This window comes from Symphalangus syndactylus, chromosome 4, assembly GCF_028878055.3.
Source record: "Symphalangus syndactylus isolate Jambi chromosome 4, NHGRI_mSymSyn1-v2.1_pri, whole genome shotgun sequence".
In the NCBI taxonomy this organism is placed as follows: domain Eukaryota; kingdom Metazoa; phylum Chordata; class Mammalia; order Primates; family Hylobatidae; genus Symphalangus; species Symphalangus syndactylus.
Window position 1 is genome coordinate 72002996 of NC_072426.2, and position 14477 is coordinate 72017472.

Genomic DNA, 14477 nt, shown 5'->3' on the forward strand with positions numbered 1-14477 from the left:
TATTTACCTTTGTAATGATCAGGACAGGCAAGTGAGGAAAACACCCCAAGACCAGGGAAAGGTCCAAGGTATACTACAGTCACAGAAGAACAGGAATATTGCCTGTTCCCATTAGCTAGGGTAAAAAAAACTCATAATTCACAAAGGAATGGGTAGAGTACACAGAAGAGTCTTGCCTTAGTAGGGGGGAATAGTTAATTCTAGACTGTGCATTTCTCTGGTTTCACATAAATCTTAAAGCAAGACATGAAAGAATCAAACTGTTTCAAACTATTTTAACTATGTACCAGAACAGATCACAAAATATTTATACAAATACAAAAATATCTATCACCCAATAAAGTAAAATTCATAATGACTGACATCTAACAAAAATTATCAAGCATGCACAAATGCAGAAAAATATGATCCATAATTTAGAAAACAATCAAAACTGACCAGGACTGACATATGTTAGAATTAGCAGACAAGGAAATTAAGTGTATAACTAGATTTCATATGCTCAAAATGTTAAGTACAGGTAAAAAAGATACGAAAAAATTCAAATAAAATTTCTAGAGATAAAAACTATAACGTATAAGATGAAAAATATACTGCATGAAATTAATGGCACATTAGACATGTCAGAAGAAAATATTAGCAAATCTGAAGGCACAGCTATCGAGACTACACAGAATGGAGAAGACAGTAAAATTAAAAAAACAAAAAACAAAAATCAGAATCGAGAGCATCAGTGAGCAGCAGGCCAACTTTAGGAAGATTAATACACCAGTATTTGAAGAGGAGAGAGATGGAAGGGCAAAAAAGTTATTTTAAGAAAGAATGGCAGAACATTTTCCAAATTTGATGAAGCTGTGAACACACAGATCCAAACATCTCAAAACACTGATTCATGAGAAACATGAAACCATGCTAAGGTATATCATTGCCAAACTGCTCAAAACTAGTGAAAAAAAAAAAAAAAGTTTTTAAAGCACCCAGAGAAAAAGACACATTGCATATAAAGGAACAATGATAAGGATAACAACACATTTCTTACTATTAATAAAACGATGCAAGTCTGGCTGGGCGCGGAGGCGCACACCTGGAATCCCAGCACTTTGGGAGACTGAGGCGGGCAGATCACTTCAGGTTGGGAGTTTGAGACCAGCCTGACCAACATGGAGAAATCCCGTCTCTACTAAAAATACAAAAATTAGCCGGGCGTGGTGGTGCATGCCTGTAATTCCAGCTACTCGGGAGGCTGAGGCAGGAGAATCGCTTGAACCCAGGAGGCGGAGGCTGCGGTGAGCCGAGATCGTGCCATTGCACTCCAGCCTGGGCAACAAGAGCAAAATTCTATCTGGAAAAAAAAAAAAAAAAGAAAAAGAAAAAAACAAAAACAAAAATAATGCAAGTCTGAAGACAATAAACAATAATAACAACTGTAATCTAGAATTCTTAGAACTCTAGGCCCTGATGTCTTCTCTGGTGACGTCTACTGAATATTTAAGGAAGAAATAATACCAATTATATATAAATCCTTCCAGAAAATTGAAAAGGAGGAAATGTTTACTATCTAAAAAGTCAGCATTATCTAGATATCAAAACCAGACAAATCTATTACGAGAAAAGATTCCTATGGCCCAATATCCCTCATAAGCACAGATGCAAAAGTAATAAACAAACTTCTAGCAAATCAAATCCAACAATATGAGAATACATCATGACAAAGTAGAGTTATCCAGGAATACACAATTGGTTTAACATTCAAAATAAATGTAATTTACCATCTTAATATGTTATAAAAGAAAATTACATGATTATTTAAACAGACACAAAAATTGTATGTGATAAAATCCAACATCCATTACTGATAAAAAAAAAACCCTTTATAAATTAAGAATAGAAAGGAACTCCTCACTCTGGTGAAACATATCTTACGAGAAATCTAAAGCTAAAATCATGCTAAATAATGAAAGACTGAATGCTTTCCCTCTAAGTTCACAAACAAGGAAAGGTTATCTATTCTTACCACTTCTACTCAACCCTGTATTGGAAGTTCTAGCCAGTGCAATAAAGCAAAAATAAATAAAATGTATTCAGATTGTGAAGCAAGACTTAAAATGGTCTTTATTTGCAGATGACATGATTGTCTAATTAGAAAATTCAATAGAATCTACAAAAAAAGCTCTTCTAATAACTGAGTTTAGCAAGGTTACATAATACAAGATCAATATGCAAAAATAAATTATATTTTTGTATCCTAGAAATAATCAGAAATTGAGATAATAAATCAGAAATTGAGACACCATTTATAACAGCATAAAAATTAAATAATTAAGGATAAGCCTGGCAAAGTATGTGAAGGATCTATACACTGAAAATTAAAAAACACTCGTAGAGAGAAATTTTAAAAGATCTAAACAAATGAAGAGATACATACCACATTCAAAGGTTGGAAGACTCAATGTTGTTAAAATGGCAATTCTCTTCAAATAGATATAGATTCAATGTGATCCTAATCAAAATCCCAGTACTTTTTGTAGAAATTAACCAATTGAATTTTTAAAATTCACATGAAAATAGAAAGAGCTCAGAATAATCAAAATTTTCTTAAGAAGAAAGAAATCAGACTAATGCTACTTTAGTTTCAAGAAAGAGACATACAGATCAATGCAACAGAATAGAGAGTCCATAAATATAACCACACAGATATGTATTTTCATGAAAGTCCAAAGGGAAAGCTGTGGAACATGAATAGTCCCTTCAACAAATGATGATGCTTTCTCTATATGCAAAAAACAAAAAAGAACCTTGAGCCAGACTTCACACCATATACAAAATTTGAAATGCATCATATACCCAAATGTAAAACACAAAACTTCTGAAATATAAAACTTCTAAAAGAAAATCCTGTGCCCTTTAGTCAGGCAAAGGTATTTTAGACATGGCATCTGAAACATAATCCATAAAATAACAAACTAATATGCTAAACTTCATCAAAACTGCAAACTTCTGCTCTTCAAAAGATACCAATAAGACAATGAAAAGACAAGCCATAAATGGGAGAAACTATTTGAAAATAATCTGGTAAAGAAATGGTATATAAACGCTCTCAAAACTAAATAAGAAAACAAATCTCCCAATTTATAATGGGCTAAAGAGGTGAACATACACTTCTCCAAAAAAGATAACACGGCTTGCAAATAAGAACATGAAAAGATGTTCAACATCACTGGTTATTAAGAAAAGATACACCTGCCTTAGGATCCAGCTAATCCCTTCCTTCCAACCCAAGAGAAACGAAAGCATATGTCTATACAAAAACTTGTACAAAGAATGTTCACAGCAGCTATATTTGTAGTAGTTCCAAGCCAGAAACAACCCAAATGTTCACCAACAGATGGAATATATAAACATACAATGGAACATTATTCAGCATTTTAAAGGAACTGTTGATCTGCATCACAACAGAAATGAAAAAACATGATGCTATATGAAAGAAGATAGAGACATTAAAGAGCAATACTCTATGATTCTACTTGTATAAGATTTTAGAGACTGTAAACTATAGTGGCAGAAAGCAGATCAATGGTTGCCTGGGGACAGGGGAGACAGAGGTTGGGGGAGAGACTCTATAAGCAGACCTGAGAAACATATACCCATCCACTGAGGTGAAGAATATATTCATTATCTTGATTGTGATTAAGGTTCCAAGGGTATATACGTATATCAAAATTTATCTCATTGTACTTTAAATATATGCAATTGACTGTATGCCAATCATATCTTAATATAGCTGTTAAAAATTAAAAGGTAAATATTGGGAAAACATTTAAAAATTCTAATAAACCTACAGACATACATTTATTCATTTAACAGATGTTGTCTGCAGTATTACTATGCACTCTGGAAAAGACATACTAGACATGGTTCTTGTATTCTTGTCTAATACAAAAGAAATAACAATGAGATAATGCTCCACTATAAAAATGAGTAAGGACTTAAAAAATTTATAAAAGACAACATTTAACAAGTAATCATCAGAAAGAATGTTAAGACTTACTAAAAATCAAAGAATTGCAAATTTCTAAACTACTACTACTTTTTTGCCTCTAAATTGGCAGAAAAATGATAATACAAACTTTGGGGGAAGTCTGAGGAAAGGGGTATGCTCATTTACTTCCTGTATTATAGTTGGTACAAACTCTCTGGCAATGTGCATCCTGAGCCTTATAATTCTGCATTCCTTTTGGCCCAGACCTTCCTTCCTTCCACATGTAGGAATTTTGCTCAAAAAATCATCATTGTAATGTGTAAAGCCATCATCATTATCATCATCCTCATTACCTTTAAAGAAATGTTAAGGGTGCTATTTAAAATATACAAAAAATGTAAAACTTAGAATTAGGGTATATTTTTTATAATAAAGCCATTTTTAAAAATGTTTCTTAAAATATTAAGAAATACAAAAATTGCTTATGACATGTTTTTGTATAAAAGGGCTGGTTATAGCCATGCACTGTGGCTCACACCTGTAATCCCAACACTTTTGGGGGCAGAGGTGGGAGCATCGCCTGAGCCCAGAGTTTGAGACCAGCCTGAGCAACACAGTGAAACCCATCTCTACAAAAACTACAAAAATTGGCCAGGTGTGGTGGTGCGTATCCATAGTCCAGATACTCAGGAACCTGAGGTGGGAGGATCCCTTGACGACAGGAGGTTGAGGCTGCAGTGAGCCCTGACTGTGCCACTGCATGCACTCCAGCCTAAGTGACAGACTGAGACCCTGTTTCCACTCCAAAAAAAGTGTTGGTTACAGAGCAGCATGGTTCAGTTACTTTTTTCATAACTCAAGAGAAAAATTACCCAATATTAAAAGTATGTATCTCTCAGTGGGGCACTAAAGTGCTACATAATCTTCCTTTTTATGCTTATAAAGTGATATTACAAAGTTTCCCCAATGAATAAATATTGCCTTTGCAATCAGAAAAAAATGTTTTTATTTTCATTGTTTTGAAATACTATGTTAGGAGTGCCATCAAAATAATTTTAACTGTATTCCTAGTATCTTGGTATTTCATGTAGGACACCCACTCAAATGAAGTTGTATTGTCTTTTGTCTTTTGCTGTGACATAAAGCATTGCTGCATTTAATTCTAATTATTAAACATGAATAAATTATGTAATACATATACCTAACACTCATTAAAAAATTTTTGGATAGTTACAATATTGCATCCTCTGATTTGATCCTCTGATTTGACTGGATAATAGTATAAATATACTAGAGGAAAATATGCATTAAATAGTTACATAAAATCTAACAGTATTTAATAAACCTTATACTATGATTCCTTGAGTAAGTGTGCATTTTTACTCAAGGAATCATAGTATAGCACTAACAGCCACTGCATCCTTCATAGTTTATAAGGAAAAAACCTCTGAAAATTATAATCTGACTTTTCTTACTTAAATTGCTGAAAAGTATATTAAATAGAAAAATCTATCAGAAAGGAATAAAATTAAAGAACGCGAACAGTGAATACAATCAATTACAGCAAGATCTAATACAATGTGCTTTATAAATCACTGTTACATGATTACTTTTCATTTTAGTTAATAGGCCATATTTAAAGAGAGTTGATTAAAAATGAAAATTAGGTGAATTGGTTACTTGACAAAGTGACAGCTTGATGGTGCTGTAAATGAAAATTTTTCCATTTATTCCTTATTGAAGAAACCTAAGGCAGACACTGCTTTGTCTTTGTTATGCTGCTTTGATAAGGTTCCTAAAAATAAATGTAGATAAAGAAACATAAGAGAATAAAAGAAAATAATTTGCTCCATGCTCAACATGCTGATTAACTTTAACCCACGTTGTGAGTACGTGTATAAGTGCACGCTCTTGTATGTGTATGTGGCCACCAGTCACAGAGTTGCAATGTAGATGTCAATCTAGATTATTATTTCTAGGAAACTATTTCCTAGGGACTAAACATGTCATATATCATCACACTGACATACTGTCATTCAGATAAATGCCATAATATAATAAATTTGGCCAGGATAACTTAAAACATGCAAATATAAAAAAGGTAATGAGTCTTTTAATGTCTCAGAGCTGGTAATTCATAACAGGCTTTTCTTTATATATTAAGATAATGTTACTAACCTACTTTGATTGGGCAGCTGCTCTTTTCACAGGCCATCTTCTAGTTTTGATTCTACTGTTATGCTGTGCCTCCTGATTTTCAAGTGTAACAGGTTGATAATCACACAAGACCTTAGTTTCAGGCTAGAGCCAGTCAGCGAAGCCATAGATGACAGCTTCACCTAGATTGTATTCTACACTGTAGCTCATTTGCAACAAATGCTACTATGTGCTAGACCTACCACTAGGTAATTCACAAACACCTCATCCTCATATGAGGATCTGCACTGTTATCAAGTTAAGAAACTGAGGTGCTCAAAGAAAATTAAGCAATATTGACACCAAGTCAATATTTCTCCAGCCTAAATCACTGGAGTGATATGGACTACCTTATAGGCCAGGGACCACTGAAATTATTCAAGCTAGCCAATGTTAAACAGCTTTTCATATCCTACCTTGTCTTTCCCGGGGAAACTACAACAAAGGCTCTGGGCCATGCTTTCCCCTGGCTCCTTCTGCCTCCTGACTGACCCAGGTGCTTCTCCCCATGGCTTTGAATGGTATACTGTGCCCCCTCCTCTAAGGGACTGTAAGTAATAAACTCTTTTGTTTTTTGAGACAGAGTCTCACACTGTTGCCGGGGCTGGAGTGCAGTGGTAAGGTCTCGGATCACTGTACTCCAGCCCAGATTCCTCCTCTGGCTCCTGGGTTCAAGCGATTCTCCTGCCTCAGCCTCCTGAGTAGCTGGAATTACAGATGCCAGCCACCACGTCCAGCTAATTTTTTGTATTTTTAGTAGAGACGGGGTTTCACCATGTTGGCCAGGCTGGTCTCGAACTCCTGACCTCGTGATCCGCCCACCTCGGCCTCCCAAAGTGCTGGGATTACAGGCGTGAGCCACTGCGCCCGGCCTAAACTCCTCTTTCAAAGGCAGTTATCTCCTGTCACTTTACCATACCTGACTAAAACAAACCCAAGTACATTTTAAAACAATCACCCTATTGAAAATACATAATATCATCTCAAAAAGTCCCCTTGTGCCCTTCTGTAATAAATTTCCATCCCTCACCCATGGCCCCAGGCAATCACTGATACTTTCTGTCACTATAAATTAGTTTTGCTTGTCCTAGAATTTCCTGTCATTTCATATACATCAGACAGTAACTATTCACTTATGATGTGTATCAGTAGATCATTCCTTTCTGTTGCTGAATCATATTCCATTATATGAATATAACACAATTTTTTAATCCATTAACTGATATGCATTTGAGTTGCTGCCAGTTTTTGGTTATCATGAATTAATATAAATATAAATGTGTGTCCAAGTTTTTGTATAGATAAATGTTTTAATATCTCTTGGGTAAAAACCTAGGAGTGGAATTATTTAGTGGTCTATTAAGCATGGACCACTTAACTTCAGAAGAGATTGCTTGTTCTCCATAGTGGTTGTACTATATTTCATTTATTTAAAAGAACTACCTCTTCTAAGCAATGATGGAATTTATGTTTCTCAAGAGCAAGAGAACCCAAATACCTCAGGCCCACTTTAGTTATATAATATTATAAACACACACACACACACACACACACATTTAGCTTTTATTTTAGGTTCAAGAGTACATGTGCGGGTTTGATATATAGGTAAACTCGTGTCATGGGGGTCTGCTGTACAGATTATTTTGTTACCCAGGTACTAAACCTAATGCCCAATAGTTACTTTTTCTGCTCCTCTCCCTCCTCCCACCCTCCACCCTCCACCCTCCACCCTCAAGTAGGCTCCAGGGTCTCTTGTTCCCTTCTTTGTATCCACGTGTTCTCATCATTTAGCTCCCACTTATAAGTGAGAACATGCAGTATTTGGTTTGCTGTTCCTGCATTAGTTTGCTAAGGATGATGGCCTCCAGCTCCATCCGCGTTCCTGTAAAGGGGATGATCTCATTTTTTTTTTATGGCTGCATAGTATTCCATGGTGTGTATGTACCACATTTTCTTTATCCAGTCTACCACTGATGGGCATTTTAGGTTGATTCCATGTCTTTGCTATTGTGAATAGTGCTGCAATGAACATATGTCTGCATATGTCTTTGCAGTAGAATTATTTATATTCATTTTGGGGTATACCCAGTGATGGGATTGCTGGGTCAAATGATAGTTCTATTTTTAGGTCTTTGAGGAATCATCACACTGCTTTCCACAGTGACCAAACTAATTTATACTCCCACCAACAGTGTATAAGCATTTCCTTTCCTCTGCAACCTTGTCAGCATCTAACATGCACACACACATATATATGATAATATCTAATAGAAGCTTACAGTACATAAATCTTGACTAATAATAGTACTCATCATTTGCTCAATTGTAATAACAGTATTCTTCATTGGTTCAACTGTAATACTTATTCTTATCTCAATCTGTCCTATTTCAGAAATAAAAATAAAATTCTCAAAATGTTACTAAAGCTTTAGAGGAACTAAAACTTAATCTACAGAATAAATTTTAATCCATGTAGTAAATTCTTAATGCTTATATTGAAATTTGCATTAATACAATGTATCAATGTTTGGCAATCATCTTCCTTCCCTAAATGGCTGCATGCCGCTAACGGGTTTGATTAAAAAAAACTCCCGTCCCCTCCCCTCCCTTCCCCTCCCTCCACTTCCCTCCTCTCTTCTCTCCTAAGTCACACTCTGTCACCCTGGATGGAGTACAGTGGCACCATCTTGGCTCACTGCAACCTCCACCTCCCGAATTCAACTGATTCTCCTGTCTCAGCCTCCCCAGTAGCTGGGATTACAGGCGTGTGCCACCACACGCGGCTAGTGTTTGTGTTTTTAGTAGAGATGGGGTTTCACCATGTTGGCCAGGCTGGTCTTGAACTCCTGACCTGAAGTAATCTGCCTGCGTCGGCCGCCTGAAGTGCTAGGATTATAGGCGCAAGCCACCATGTCCAGCATCAACATATATTTCTGAACGTCAGCCAATGAACTAGACTCATCCTTAATTTTAAGGATCGTGTTCCTGCCCAATCTCAGGTATGTAATGAGTTAAAAACCTGGGGAACTGAGTGGGGAGATGTACATTTCTAACTGAAACTTCTTAGTGTATGATCTTGGACAAATCATTTTATCTTTTTTTCCATTTCAGTTTCTGCTCATAGAAGGTAAGAGATAAAATACTTAACTCTTTTTGCTGGAGAAAGGATTAAACTGGATACTATATGCTGAAAATGCTTTGTAAAAACATTACTCAAAAAACAGCATATTACATTACATGTTAATAAAGTTCTCCAGAATTCTTTAAAAAGAAATGTTTATTATCATCTTTGGCATTTCCAAAAAAAAAAAAAAAAAGAAATGTACTAGAATATACTTAGAAGTACAAAAAACATTATTTCCAATTGTATGATCTAATCATTGACCGTCATAAAATACATGCACATACAGGCACCTGTGTTCCTTAACATGTATTGCACGTATGACTGAACTTGGTAGGTTAAGAATGTTTAAGAGGGCATTTTCCTGCCTCAATAAAAATCTATTAGGAAAATATGTTCTAGCCTAGATCCTCATTTTTCCTTCATAGGTTTTCTATTCATTTTCTTCCAACTCATCTGGTTCTAACTACAATTGCAAATTTATATTTCAATTCCCAGGTTCCAGGGTGAAATGTTCTCTCCTTCCTACATATCTCTAAATGGCTACCTCCAAACTCAAGGCAGCTCCTGCCTCCAAATGTGCTCCTCCTCTATTTTCTAAAGCCATTGTCTTTGCTCTATGGGCACCTTTACTGCCTTAGGTCAGGTCCTCACTGCTTGTTGCCTGTATTACAATAGCTCCTAAATTGTCTTCCTGCCTCCAGTCCAATCTATTTTCTCTGATGCAACTAGAATAATCTTTCCATTTTTACTTTGCAATCTAAAAAAATTCAAGTAAACATTTCTATACAGCTTATTATTTTGAAAATGCAGTCATCATGTCCTCTTCCTCAGAGACATGCACTCTGAATTCTTAAGAGTTGATTATTCCAGCATTTATACCTCCATTATCATTAATAACATGCTCATAATTTCACTTCTTGATTGTTCAATTTGGGGCATTATCAACTGATGTCCCACAATGGAGGATGAAGATTTACTTTCTCTCTCATCAATAAAAATGTCGGATAATTTTTGCGAGTACACAATTCCAGGTTGAAAATTAAAGGCAATGTTCCACTGTATTCTGGTTTCCAATGTCGATGTGAAGAAATCCAAAGCCACGGTGAGTAGTCCTTTGTATATAATTTGTTTTTATTGTGGAAACAATGTTTATAAACTTCACAGTGAAGTGTCTCAGTCTATTTTCTTCCACTTTCCAAGTGTTTGGTGGGGCCTCTTAATCAGAAAATTTGTACATTTCAATTCCTGGGATATTTTCTTCAATTATTTTTCAAAGATTTCCTCATTTACTTTGCTCTGCTCTTTTTCCCCCTTGAATTCCTATTATTGAAATGTTGGGCTTCCCTGGCTGGTTATGCTTTTCTCCTGTTTATTATGTTTTGTTTTCTATTTATTAATTTTTGCTCTTTCTGGAAAAATTCCTTAACTTTACCTCCCAGTGTTAAAAACGTGTTCCATCTGTGATTTTTAAAATTTGAAGCAATGTCTTATTAATTCGGCCATTAATATACTTTTCTGTAACTAAAAGTGACAGATAATTAAGTTTATTTGATTTGTATAGATTGCTTGGTTGTGTTTTTAGAAGGACTGCAGCACTCTTAAAATAATTTAAGAAATTTATTTTATGTAAAAGTAAAAATTGTCCTAGTCTCTTGAATTTATCTAACATCAGGTTTGGGGGCCTTTCAGATATATCAATATTAAGTTTCACTAACTAAAGACAAGTCCTAGGAAACACTGATTTCCAATATTATCTATAAATACAATACAGTGACTATGCTGCCATAGTGCATTTTAGTTAAGTCTAGAAAGACCCACGTTTGTGGCAAATTTTAACAAACAGGCCTATCCTCTGTTTTCTTATTTGTTCGAATGTCTAGGATACAGATATAAGAAAAAGATTTGATTCTTTCTACATCAAGCAGAACATCCTTGGAATTTCTAGCCTGGATTTTCAATGCTAACAAAATGTTCAGAAGCCATTCAGGCCAGTGAAGTTACCATCACAACAAAGATGAACGCTTTTCAAAAAAGAATTGCATTATTTGCTAATAACTGATACTCAGCAGCAAAATAAAAACCATAAAATAAAGAGGCTGTCATTTATACTTCCATAACATAGACATGTATTGTGAAATTGTTCTTTATTTTGTTTTCCTCAATCAATCTGGCTGGCAGTGCTTTGATCAGTTTGGATTTAATTCACTGCTTTTGAAATGATCACATTTCCACCATTTTTGCTGGGGATACATTCCAAGATCCCCAGTGGATGTCTAAAATTGTGGATAGTACCAAACCCTATATATACTGCATTTTTTCCCATACGTACATACCTATGATGAAGTTTAATTTATAAATTAGGCACAGGAAGAAATTAACAACAATTAATAAGAAAATACAACAATTATAACAACATATAATGTGTGAATGTGAACACATATATAACAACATACAAAGGTTATGTGAATGTGGTCTATCAAAACTCTATCTTATCATACTGTATCTCAGGTAACTGAAATGAGAAGAGAAACCACAAATAAGGGAAGACCATTGCATTTATATATTAAGCATTTACTTACATTGCTACAGTCTTCAAAAGCTGCTTTTTAACATTGTTTGTATATTGATTAAAAACATAAGTACCAGTCCAAAAAAAAAAAAAGTTCAAGCAGTAAAAAAAAGAATAAATTGAAAAATAAGCCTCCTTCTCATTCTATTCCACCAGTTCCCCTCCTCAGAGGCAACAGCTCAACAGCTCTTTGCATCTTTCTGGGCATCCTTTCAGAAATGGTTTTATGTTTACAGAAACTAACACATAGAAATAAGCTCTGTCCCCTGTCGCATTTCCATACTGAAGCAAATTATACACGCTGTTCTTTTTTCACTTAATATATTTTTGAGAGTTTGCTATCTCAGCACTCATCAAGCATCTTCATTCTTTTTAAAGAGTGCATAGTATTTGATTGTGTGGAACCATTATTTTTTAACCCACTGGTTGACAATTACATTGTTCTTAGCCTTCTGCTCTTACAAAGCTACATACAGTCTGCACCCTTGCATGTACATCTTTGCTAACATGTGGGAAGTCTATCTGCAGGAAGTCACAGTAAAAAATTTGCGGGTTGACTTAACATTTTTCTAGATTTTGCCAAACTGTCCTTCAAAGAAGTTGCACTGATTTATCCAACAACGCATGAAAGTGCCTCAAAACTACCACTTGCAAAAATTGCCTTAGGAATTTTTCAAATACTCAAAATGTTTAAGGATTCGAACATGCCTATGTAATTGTCTCAACTTTAGCTGAATATGCAAACATTGCACTTTGTTGAAATATATAAACCATGAAAATCAAGTTTCCCGTCTCCAGAACTTAGAAGGGTGATTGTTTATGGGAAGTCCCACCAACAAACTAGAAATGGGAAAAGGAGTCTGTTGCAAGAGACAGTGCTGCTGCCCAACATCACCAAATGGAAGTGAGCATTAGTGTTCATGCAGCATGACCCATTAGTTTGTATCAACATTTTCTTGCTATGAAAATGAAAACAAATTGATTTCCTAATTGAAAAAGTCAAACCAGATAACATAATAAGAGAAAACATTGTTACATATTTGAAAAAGTAGCCTTTTAAAAATGTTTTTCTTTTTAAAACATTACAGGTATAGTTTTAAGATGATTTTAGAGTGTAAAAATCATGTTCCTTTATCTAAGATGAATGATGTCTTGACTGAGGTGCTACCAGCTGAGGATATGTGAACCCAATTAACCCAATTTTTAACTTGTCCATACTAAGTGGTTTATTTTAGATGTACACTGCTCCCTAAATCCTTTAGGGTAAAACATGGAAAAACCATAAACAGGCTATAAAGGTCATGACATTAATTTTGCTGTCATTATCATACCTTCAGAAGGCATTCAAAACTAAAAAAGTCTTATCCTCTGGGAAGGAAGGCAAATCTGAAACTAATTATGGTAGTTATTATTGTAATACTATTAAATTAAACACTGTGACCCTAGCTAAATTTATTTTGGTACATTTTGTTAATGAGTAAAACTACTCAAATAATACTGTACTGTTGCACACAGCAAAATGGTACATCAGAGGACTAGAACAAAGTAACCACTCAAAAACTTGAATTTTCATTAACCTAGAGCTTAACTGGAACATTTAATGTATTAATAAGCATCCATGGACTCTCTTTGCAGAAGATGCTCTATTTGTTACGCAGGTTTATTTAAGAAGTAAAAACTTCACATGGGTAGAATAACCATTGCTATTTATTTAAACCCAAAAGAAAATAAAGAGGGAAAATACCCAGTAGCTTCTTTTTCTGAATAAGTTTTTAAGAATCAAACTGCTTCGGGTGTTTGGAGGACAAGATGGTCCAGAGGCAACATCTAAGCTTAATAATTTCCTGCCAGTTCAGGTTCCTACCGTCTTACCGACACCTGGCCTGAGCACCAGGTAGGAGAGGAAGCCACCGACCCAGCATCTGGGAAGTATTTAATGTGTATGTCCTTTAGTGCCCGGAAACCAGAATCATAGCCACACAGACTCTGGCAGGCTCACTGTGATCCTCATAAATGCTGGAGGACAGCAATCAGGGATGAGGACAGTGAATAATGAGCCTGGGTGGGTGGGGAAGAAAAATTAGGCAAGGAGAACTATCAACATCTGTGTAGGACTAAGGATCAAGAGAAAGATGAGTGAGTAGCAATCACAAAAGAAAGAAAAAGTAGGAAGAAAAAAGGAACAACGGCAACATTATTATACAAGGAGAAATAGCATTTGAAGAAAAAAATCACTTAAATTCCACTTTCTTTAAATATCTCAGAAGACACAAAAAACCATTCAAGCACTGGTTCATATACTCTTGCAGTTAGAAAAGATGCTTATAGTACTTTTTGTGCACGGCTGATAAGTCTTGATAGTTTATAACTACTAATTGGTATAAATGGCCATGTTGCTAGTCAACTGCAATAGTTTATTAAAATTTAGGTTGGGATAAAGTTAAATATTTGAAGAGCATCTTTATTTCTCTAAATCTGAAAGTTAACCTTAGAACAAAAATTTCTAATTGGTCTCTGTTTAGAGGTGTTAGCTGACTATGAGGCATTACCACATAGGAAAGATGAGAAAAATCAGAATGCAGAAGGCCCTAGAGGACCATTTTTTTCTT

At 35.1% G+C, this 14477-nt stretch overlaps 1 protein-coding gene across 16 annotated transcripts in view; it reads right to left on the reverse strand.

The window, feature by feature from the left end:
* Nucleotides 1-14477, reverse strand: part of ZNF438 (zinc finger protein 438) — a 193300-nt gene that overhangs the window by 43333 nt on the left and 135490 nt on the right. For 3 of the 16 annotated variants that reach the window (XM_063637287.1, XM_063637290.1, XM_063637286.1), the window contains one exon: nucleotides 1040-1342. The exons of the other annotated variants lie outside the window; for them this stretch is intronic. The gene's annotated coding sequence lies outside the window, so the exon portion shown is untranslated. The remainder of the gene's footprint in view (nucleotides 1-1039; nucleotides 1343-14477) is intronic. 16 annotated transcript variants of the gene reach the window in all.